Source organism: Salmo salar, chromosome ssa05, assembly GCF_905237065.1.
Source record: "Salmo salar chromosome ssa05, Ssal_v3.1, whole genome shotgun sequence".
NCBI lineage: Eukaryota > Metazoa > Chordata > Actinopteri > Salmoniformes > Salmonidae > Salmo > Salmo salar.
The window spans coordinates 35,748,837-35,759,227 of NC_059446.1; the positions used below are offsets into that span (position 1 = coordinate 35,748,837).

At 45.5% G+C, this 10,391-nt stretch overlaps 1 long non-coding RNA gene across 1 annotated transcript in view; it reads left to right on the top strand.

Annotated features, from left to right (window-relative positions):
• Nucleotides 1-10,074, top strand: part of LOC106604739 (uncharacterized) — a 51,186-nt gene extending 41,112 nt beyond the window's left edge. Inside the window, exons 4-5 of the long non-coding RNA XR_006769864.1 lie at nucleotides 5,568-5,810; nucleotides 9,924-10,074. This is a non-coding gene — a long non-coding RNA (uncharacterized lncRNA). The remainder of the gene's footprint in view (nucleotides 1-5,567; nucleotides 5,811-9,923) is intronic.
• Nucleotides 10,075-10,391: the final 317 nt, after the last annotated feature.

Genomic DNA, 10,391 nt, shown 5'->3' on the forward strand with positions numbered 1-10,391 from the left:
ACACACACACGCACAAACTTTTATTCAAATGATCATTTACAACATTCAACAGTTATGTGCTTTGCAGTTTTTACACAATGGCTATAAATAATCACTCAGGGGAATAGTTGGTAAGGGGTACATTATGCCAAAAACACTTGTTTGAATCACAATGTAACAAATGCTTGTGATACGGAACAGTGGTGTAACTTGACGTGACATCATTGAGGTAAACCTACAGGAACATTATACAAGGGACATATTTCATAAATATGTCTAAAGTCCATTTTATTTGTCCCAATTTAACACTCAGTGGAGAAAGTTGGGGATTAATTTTCAGACAAATGTTTTGACGCCAGGTCTTAAAATTCCATTTGGGATGTGTGCCCAATAGCGTATATAAGATGAGGGGAACACACAGGTAGCTAGGCAATGGGCACATGTTCTGTCTGAGAAGCTAGCTGGTTATAACAACAACAACAACACAAAGCCATGCAGATAGCCAGCCATAGGAGACACCTGTTAGTTTGGATAGCTGAGTTGAGCTTTTTGTTGTGCCCCGTGCCATGCTCTGGCCTAATGGCACTTGTTTTATGGCCCATCTGTGTGGAACTGTGATGGGGCATGAGGGCTGAAGTTGGATGGTTATGGCGGCGTAATTGATGGCATTTAGTCACATGGGGTGTGCTGTTGCTGTAAGCCCCCCCCCCCGCCCCCTTGCCCGCACCCCGGTGCACAGGCAGAATGCAGTGTCAGGAGGCTGAGCACTGAGCGGCCATTGTGTGCGCTAACCAAAGCGGAATGGCCGGGTGACAAAAGGGGGAGGAGTGGGCTCAGGGCGCACAAAGCCAGGGGGAGGAGAGGAGAGGGTTAGTAGAGGAGAAGGAGGAGGTGTGGAGGGGCGTACTGCTGGAGGCTAAATAGACCCACTCAGTCCCAGAAACTCCATGCACCCCCAAAACTCCCTACAACCCCTCTCAACCCCCTCTGTACCCCTCTCTCTCCTCCTATGGTGTGTGTTGCCTGGTTAGGTTGCCCACTTGTTCAGAAAGAAAGTGGAAGGGGGAAATACAACACCTGAAACGGCAAACTCGTTGCTGTTTTGACATTCATGAATCATGTCTTCAAACGGGCTAAAATACGTAGACAGCACGTAGTAGTCATCATTGACCTGAATCCTTATCAAACTGTCCAGTGAGCATTTTTTCTCACTAGCAGGTGTTGCTGGTATCCAAAAATAGACTCAATGATTTGCTGCTCAGTTCACCCACGTTCAACATATACTGTAAGTTTGGAGTAAAAAGGTAACTGATAAACTGATCATTCAACATCTGAGATCCAATCTGACATCTGACCCTAGGTTAGTTTGAGGAACTTGTTCTATATCCTCCTTTTATAACTTCCCCCCCAACACAGCCATGTGGATGTGATTGATTGCTGAGGGCCTGTGGTGTTTGAGAGAGAGAGAGATGGAGAGGGGTCTGTGAATCTGTCTAAACCAACCAGTAACCCTCACCAACCCTTCATAGAGATACTTGAGAGAAGAGACCACTCTAAAACACACAACACCAAACCCCTACCCAAATACCATCATCCACCCCAACCAGAGTTCTATTAGTAATATCCCTCTCTGGCCTACGTCAATTGGCTTATTTGGATTCAACTAGATATCCCTCCGTCTGTCCAAAAGTGAGTGTGGGGACAGCTAGCCAGTGAGATGTCTGCGTTAGATCCCTGTCTTTGTGTTACCATGGAGATAACCTCAGATGGCCTCCAGTCATGGATATCCCCTGTCCCACCCCTTGGCTGGTCACCAAACCCACAAAGGGCCACAGGGCCACTTTGAAGAGGCCCCTCTTCCTTGTCGGGCCCTTCCTCTCCCCTCTCAGATGCAAGGTGGACTCAGGAACATCAAAGGGATGCTCTATAGAAACTCCCCTCCCTCCTTACCATTTGAAAACCTTCTTTATTGCTGCGAGCCTCACTCTTTTCTGTCTATTTACAAACCCCACTGTAGGGCCCAATCGTAGATTCCCTTTTTACTGGTTGTTTGCGGCCGAGTTAGGAAGTAGCTTGCTGGGTTGTTTTGCTTTATCTTTTGTGATGTAACTAGAGGGTCAAACCCAGGGGCATGCATAGGTCATATAGCAGTAGTGAACTGGTCGGGTCAACCCTGGAACGCCACAGCACACATCCTTCCCCTACAGGTGTGTGTGTTGTGCCCAGAGCTAGTACATACAGGTTGTCTTGGCCCTCCCTCACCTCCAGCACTGCAGTCAGAGCCCTCTCCATCAGAGCCATGACCTCCCCAGCCATTATCCCCATGCAGCCTGTAAATCAGCCTGCAATCAGGGCCCCTTGGCTCCTGGAGCCCTCACCTCGCCACTCCAGATGATTCCCCTGGCTGATTGGGCTAACTGGACTCCTGTCTGTGGAGACATTAGCATGGATTGTTTTCTGGATGGCACACAGATGGAGCTGCGTTAGCATTCACACCTCACCTCCGCCACCGCTGAGCGACTGAGACTGATACAAGGGAGACATTTCTGTCATTTTTATTTACAATTCCATCTTATCAAAGCAGGTGTGACTGCAACCCTACTATAGTAATGATATAGTTCACCCCCCAACCCTGTGTCTCACCCACGAGGGCCCCATAGGTCCTCGGCAGCAATCAGAAACTGACCCATGGCATGTCTTACTGTCATGCCCGAGGAGAAGACCTGATAGACTCCGTGTCTGTGGTATTAGATAGGTAGGGATGATAAAATGGGTTTGTGAGTGAGAACATCATCTAGCTTTCATACAGGCTGTCTTGGCCCTCCCTCACCTCCAGCACTGCAGTCAGAGCCCTCTCCATTGAGTTGGTTTCCATTCGTGAGAGTGTGGATCTGTGAGAAGGAATCAGAGAGTGAGTGGTTGAGTGAGTCTGTTTGGCTTGTGATTAGTAGCCCTCCACACAGGTCCAAGAGGCTTCTAAACAGCTTCTACCCCCAAGCCATAAGACTCCTGAACAGCTAATCAAATGGCTACCCAGACTATATGCATTGCCCCCCCCCCCCTTCTACGCTGCTGCTACTCTCAGTTATTATCTATGCATAGTCACTTTAATAACTCTACCTGCATGTACATATTACTTCAATTACCTCGACACTGGTGCCCCTGCACATTGACTCTGTACCGGTACCCCCTGTATGTAGCCCCGCTATTGTTATTTCCTGCTGCTCTTTAATTAGTTGCTATTCTTATCTCTTACTTTTTGGGGGGGTATTTTCTTAAAACTGCATTGTTGGTTAAGGGCTGTAAGTAAGCATTTCACTGTAAGGTCTACACCTGTTATATTTGGCACATGTGACAAATACAATTTGATATGATTTGATTTGACACACACACACACACCAACCCCCTTCTCCCTGGATAAATTATGTCCGGCGACAGCCATTGTCTATAGCCTCGTGGAATCCTGACGACATCACAGTTGCCCAGGCTCTACTGCGCTTAGTGACCACTCAGCTCTGGACAGGCCTCATGTCTGGCCCGAGAGAGAGAGAGAGAGAGGGTGGGGAGAGATGAGAGGTGGGAGGAGTGGAGAGAGGGGAGGGATGGGTGGGGCAGACAGGGGGATGAGAGAGAGAGGGTGGGGAGGGAGGGAAATATATAGAGAGGGATAGTTTGAGAGGTGGAGTATTGGAGAAAGAGGGGGCCGATGGGGGTGTATTTTGTATGGTATGTGCTGTATGGAGGGAGTTAGGGTTCTCATAGTCAGCAAAATCATTCCACAATGTACAGACATCCAGCAGATTTGTCTCCCATGTGGAAGACACCAAAAGCTACATGTAGGGCAAAATGGAAAAAAAACGAACTTTCTGTATTTAAAACCAAATCACCTTATTCAGCTGGTAAAAGTTCTGTCACTTACTCTTCCATTCTCATTCTCATCAGAAAAAAGACTAGCACTTTAGAAATGGAATAAACCACTTTTTTTAACAGCCACTATCAGACATATCTGGTTAATCAATGACGGGAAACTAGAAGGGAAGCTGGTCTCATGTTCTACCTGACCGTAGAAAGAGAGGAGATACTCAAAGTATATCATTTATTTTCACAAATAGGAATCACACACAGATCCTCTCTAGGAATTACTGCGTGCGTGTGAGAGAGACTAGAGAGAGACTAGAGAGAGACTAGAGAGAGACGGCTAGAGAGAGACGGATAGAGAGAGACAGCTAGAGAGAGACGGATAAAGAACAACAGAGAGAGACTAGAGAGAGACGGCTAGAGAGAGACTGGCGGAGAGAGACTGGCGGAGAGAGACTGGCGGAGAGAGACGGCCGGAGAGAGACGGCCGGAGAGAGACGGCCGGAGAGAGACGGCCGGAGAGAGACGGCCGGAGAGAGACGGCCGGAGAGAGACGGCCAGAGAGAGACGGCTAGAGAGTGACGGATAGATGGATAGAGAGAGATGGATAGAGAGCCGGATAGAGAAATATAGAGAGAGACGGATAGAGAAATATAGAGAGAGACGGATAGAGAAAGACAGAGACGGCCGGAGAGAGACGGCCGGAGAGAGACGGCCGGAGAGAGACGGCCGGAGAGAGACGGCCGGAGAGAGACAGTGAGGGAGAGAGCAGAAATGTGGCTCTGGTGTCTGAGCTGGTCTCTTTTTACGCTTGTTAGAACTGTCTCTGATAGTAATTATGGTAAAGTGTACTGCCTGTTTACACCATTACATGTCACAGAGTTGTATGTTTCTGAGGGGAAAAGGATGAGAGTCAGAATTTACAGCAAAAAAGTGGAAAATATTTATAATTGTGTGGTTATAATTTATAGTGAGCGTATGTGACTGCTGGTATATTTGTATAACAGGAGGCTGCTGAGGGGAGGACAGCTCATAATAATGTCCGGACAGAGCAGTGGAATGGCATCAAGCACATGGAAACCATGTGTTTGATGTATTTGATACCATTCCACTGATTCCGCTCCAGCCATTACCACAAGCCCGTCCTCCCCAATAAAGGTGCCACCAACCTCCTGTGATTTGTGTGTGTGTGTGTTTATTTATCTGTATGTCTGTTTTGCTGTGTGCGTCAGAGAGAGAGAGAGAGAGTGTGTGTGTATTGTGGGGCATGGAGTGTGGGATGCCAGCTCCAGGAAGCTCAGCACTATAGAAACCTGAGCCAGCAACTCCTGAGACAATGAGAGAAACATGTGAGGTTCTGGCACATGGTGGCTTGGATTACCTACCTGTCCTGCCTCACTCTCACTCACTCTGCCTGCCTGCCTGCCCCCCTCCCACACTGAACTTTTGGCCCAGGGAGCACAGCTGCTGTTAACTCCCCGCAACACTCTATCTTATTTACTATTTTCATACTTTCCTTCATTACATCCCTCTCATCTCCCCAACTCTTCCTTTCCCTTGTTATCTCTCTTTCCCTATATCTCCCCCTCCTCTTTTTTCTTCCACTCACTCACTCTCTCTCTCTCTCTCTCTCTCTCTCTCTCTCTCTCTCTCTGTTTTCCATCGTTCTCTCTCTCTCTCTCTCTCTCTCTCTCTCTCTCTCTCTCTCTCTCTCTCTCTCTTCCATGCAGGTGGATCTGTCAGCACCCTATACACTGTGCTGTGCTCTGGGTCTTCCCTCCCTCCCAGTCCTGATCCTCAGGTGTCTGGCTGACTGGGTCTCTGGGTCTTCCCTCCCTCCCAGTCCTGATCCTCAGGTGTCTGGCTGACTGGGTCTCTGGGTCATCCCTCCCTCCCAGTCCTGATCCTCAGGTGTCTGGCTAACTGGGTCTCCAGACAAAGGGTGTCCCCCACCATCCATTCACAAGCCACAGGTGAACTCTCATACACGGGCAAACCTGACTTTCAAGTCTCCCACAGACATTTACACCTACATATTGGGCCGGTCTCCTCTCACCTGTGCAAATAGAACTGGTTAGGGTGAGAGAGAAAGAGAGAGAGAAAAGAGAGGGGGATGACAGGCAGTGTGAGGTAGGGATATATACACTGCTCAAAAAAATAAAGGGAACACCCGGCATCACAGGGCTAGCTATTTAGACACCCAGCAAGTTTAGCCTTCACCAAACTCCGATTTACTATTAGAAAAGTTTGATTACCTTTGGTGTTCTTCGTCAGAATGCACTCCCAGGACTGCTACTTCAATAACAAATGTTGGTTTGGTCCCAAATAATCCATTGTTATATCCAAACAGCGGCTCTGGACACTACACTACGCTGACAGACACAGCAAACCTTCTTGCCACAGCTCGCATTGATGTGCCATCCTGGATGAGCTGCACTACCTGAGCCACTTGGGTGGGTTGTAGACTCCGTCTCATGCTACCACTAGAGTGAAAGCACCGCCAGCATTCAAAAGGGACCAAAACATCAGCCAGGAAGCATAGGAACTGAGAAGTGGTCTGTGGTCACCACCTGCCTAACCACTCCTTTATTGGGGGTGTCTTGCTTATTGCCTATAATTTCCACCTGTTGTCTATTCCATTTGCACAACAGCATGTGAAATGTATTGTCATTCAGTGTTGCTTCCTAAGTGGACAGTTTGATTTCACAGAAGTGTGATTGACTTGGAGTTACATTGTGTTGTTTAAGTGTTCCCTTTATTTTTTTGAGCAGTGCATATATATATAAGGGTAGAAGTTGAACAAAACAGAGAGAGGAGAGGGGGAATGAGAGAGAGAGAAATGGTGATAAGAAGAGGTCTGCTGAGTTTTAGTTAGAGGGTGGGGCCCAGAATACCTCACAGCTAAGCAAACCTCCAGTACCACAACACCTCACCTAGGCTCTCCTCTACCGTTCACTCTGTTTTCTCCCTCAATTTCTACAACCATCCGTACTCTCATTAGAGAGTGGGAGAGAAACTTCCATGAACCCTCAAAAGAGTTTCTTTTTGAGGTTCAAGAGTTCATACATTTAAAGTCACTTTTTTGTAATCTTCAGAGTCTTAATTAACCTCTTACATCTAGATGTTCCGCTAGCGGAACACCTGCTCCAATATCCAATGATAGGCGTGGCGCGAATTACAAATTCCTCAAAAATACAAAAACTTCAATTTTTCAAACATATGACTATTTCACAGCATTTTAAAGACAAGACTCTCCTTTATCTAACCACACTGTCCGATTTCAAAAAGGCTTTACAACGAAAGCAAAACATTAGATTATGTCAGCAGAGTACCAAGCCAGAAATAATCAGACACCCATTTTTCAAGCTAGCATATAATGTCACAAAAACCCAGAAGACAGCTAAATGCAGCACTAACCTTTGATGATCTTCATCAGATGACACACCTAGGACATTATGTTATACAATACATGCATGTTTTGTTCAATCAAGTTCATATTTATATCAAAAAACAGCTTTTTACATTAGCATGTGACGTTCAGAACTAGCATACCCCCCGCAAACTTCCGGGAATTCGCTAACAATTTACTAAATTACTCACGATAAACGTTCACAAAAAGCATAACAATTATTTTAAGAATTATAGATACAGAACTCCTCTATGCACTCGATATGTCCGATTTTAAAATAGCTTTTGGTGAAAGCACATTTTGCAATATTCTAAGTACATAGCCAAGCCATCACGGGCTAGCTATTTAGACACCCGGCAAGTTTAGCACTCACCAATATCAGATTTACTATTATAAAAGTTTGATTACCTTTTGTTGTCTTCGTCAGAATGCACTCCCAGGACTGCTACTTCAATAACAAATGTTGGTTTGGTCCAAAATAATCCATCGTTATATCCGAATAGCGGCGTTTTGTTCGTGCGTCCCAGACACTATCCGAAATGGTAAATCAGGGTCGCGCGCATGGCGCAATTCGTGACAAAAAAATCTAAATATTCCATTACCGTACTTCGAAGCATGTCAACCGCTGTTTAAAATCCATTTTTATGCCATTTTTCTCGTAAAAAAGCGATAATATTCCGACCGGGAATGTCCATTTAGCTAAACAGAGGAAAGAAAACAAAGCTTTCGGTCGACGCGGGCACGAGCCTGAGTCTCACAGTACTGTAACCAGCCACTACCCAAACGCGCTACTTTGTTTCAGCCAGAGCCTGCAAAGCCACGATTCAGCGTTTTGCCGCCTTCTGAGAGCCTATGGCATCCGTAGGAAGTGTCACGGGACAGCTAAGATCCTCACTCTTCAATAAACAGAGACAAGAAGAACGACACCTTGTCAGACAGGCCACTTCCTGCATGAAATCTTCTCAGGTTTTTGCCTGCCATATGAGTTCTGTTATACTCACAGACACCATTCAAACAGTTTTAGAAACTTTAGGGTGTTTTCTATCCAAAGCCAATAATTATATGCATATTCTAGTTACTGGGCAGGAGTAGTAACCAGATTAAATCGGGTACGTTTTTTATCCAGCCGTGAAAATACTGCCCCCTAGCCATAACAGGTTAACCTGAGAAGTAGTGAGAAGTAGTGTTTCATCTTGGCTCTTTTTATTGAAGACTCAGGATCTGTGCAATAACGTGACACTTCCTACGGCTTCCATAGGGTCTCAGAGCCCGGGAAAAAGTTGAACGATATCGAGGCAGGCTCTGGCTGAAACACTTTATCGCTTTTGGCAAGTGGCCACTCAGAGTACTATGGGCTTAGGCGCGTGCCCGCTTCGACCGAATGCTTTCTTTTCCTTTGTCTGTTTATCTAAACGCAGATTCACGGTCGGAATATTATCGCTTTTTTACGAGAAAAATGGCATAAAAATAGATTTTAAACAGCGGTTGACATGCTTCGAAGTACGGTAATGGAATATTTAGAATTTTTTTGTCACGAAATGCACCATGCTCGCCACCCTTATTTACCCTTTAGGATAGTGTCTAGAACGCACGAACAAAACGCCGCTGTTTGGATATAACGATGGATTATTTTGGACCAAACCAACATTTGTTATTGAAGTAGAAGTCCTGGGAGTGCATTCTGACGAAGACAACAAAGGTAATAACATTTTTCTTATAGTAAATCTGACTTTGATGAGTGCTAAACTTGCTGGGTGTCTAAATAGCTAGCCCTGTGATGCCGGGCTATCTACTGAGAATATTGCAAAATGTGCTTTCACCGAAAAGCTATTTTAAAACCGGACATATCGAGTGCATAGAGGAGTTCTGTATCTATAATTCTTAAAATAATTGTTATGCTTTTTGTGAACGTTTATCGTGAGTAATTTAGTAAATTCACCGGAAGTGTTCGGTGGGAATGCTAGTCACATGCTAATGTAAAAAGCTGTTTTTTTATATAAATATGAACTTGATTGAACAAAACATGCATGTATTGTATAACATAATGTCCTAGGGTTGTCATCTGATGAAGATCATCAAAGGTTAGTGCTACATTTAGCTGTGGTTTGGGTTTATGTGACATTATATGCTAGCTTGAAAAATGGGTGTCTGATTATTTCTGGCTTGGTACTCTGCTGACATAATCTAATGTTTTGCTTTCGTTGTAAAGCCTTTTTGAAATCGGACAGTGTGGTTAGATTAACGAGAGTCTTATCTTTAAAATGGTGTAAAATAGTCATATTTTTGAAAAATTGAAGTAATATCATATCTAAGGTATTTGAATAACGCGCCACAGGATTCAACTGGCTGTTGAGTAGGTGGGACGCAAGCGTCCCACCTAGCCCATAGAGGTTAACAATGTCGATCGACTGATGTGGAGTGATGCCTAAAGGGGGGCCGTGGTGCCTTGGGCATTGCTATTCTAGGTAGTAAGACTGTGTAGCAGTTGAAATGAATCATATCAAATGCAAAATTTCACCTCTCCCTCTGTGTCTGTCTGTCTGTCTGTCTGTCTGTCTGTCTGTCTGTCTGTCTGTCTGTCTGTCTGTCTGTCTGTCTGTCTGTCTGTCTGTCTGTCTGTCTGTCTGTCTGTCTGTTCTGTTCTGTCTGTCTGTCTGTTCTGTCTGTCTGCGTGCAGGTCGGGGCCTGAAAGATGTGCCAGACCTGCCAAACATTGGCCTCCACCTCGCCCTGCAGACATGGCTAAACTCAAAACACACAGATCATACACACACACACACACACACACACACGCGCACCTTTCAACAAACATACCGTAGTTGATCGTACAGACACACACCGTTTCACAATCACACCCATGTTCACATGCATGCAAGAACACACATTCTTTACATTGACATTTTTTGTCATTTAGCAGATGCTCTTAGTCAGCAATTAGGGTTAAGCGCCTTGCTCAATGGCACATCAAAAGATTTTTCGCCTAGTTGACTGGCCCAACACTCTGAACCACTAGGCTACGTTCCGCCCACACACACGCACACCAGGTGCGCCACTTTCGCTGGGGACGAAAGTTGCATTTTTGAAATTATATTTTTGTCCCCGACAGTTTTATCATTAGAATGTGATACAAAACAAGGCAACAGTG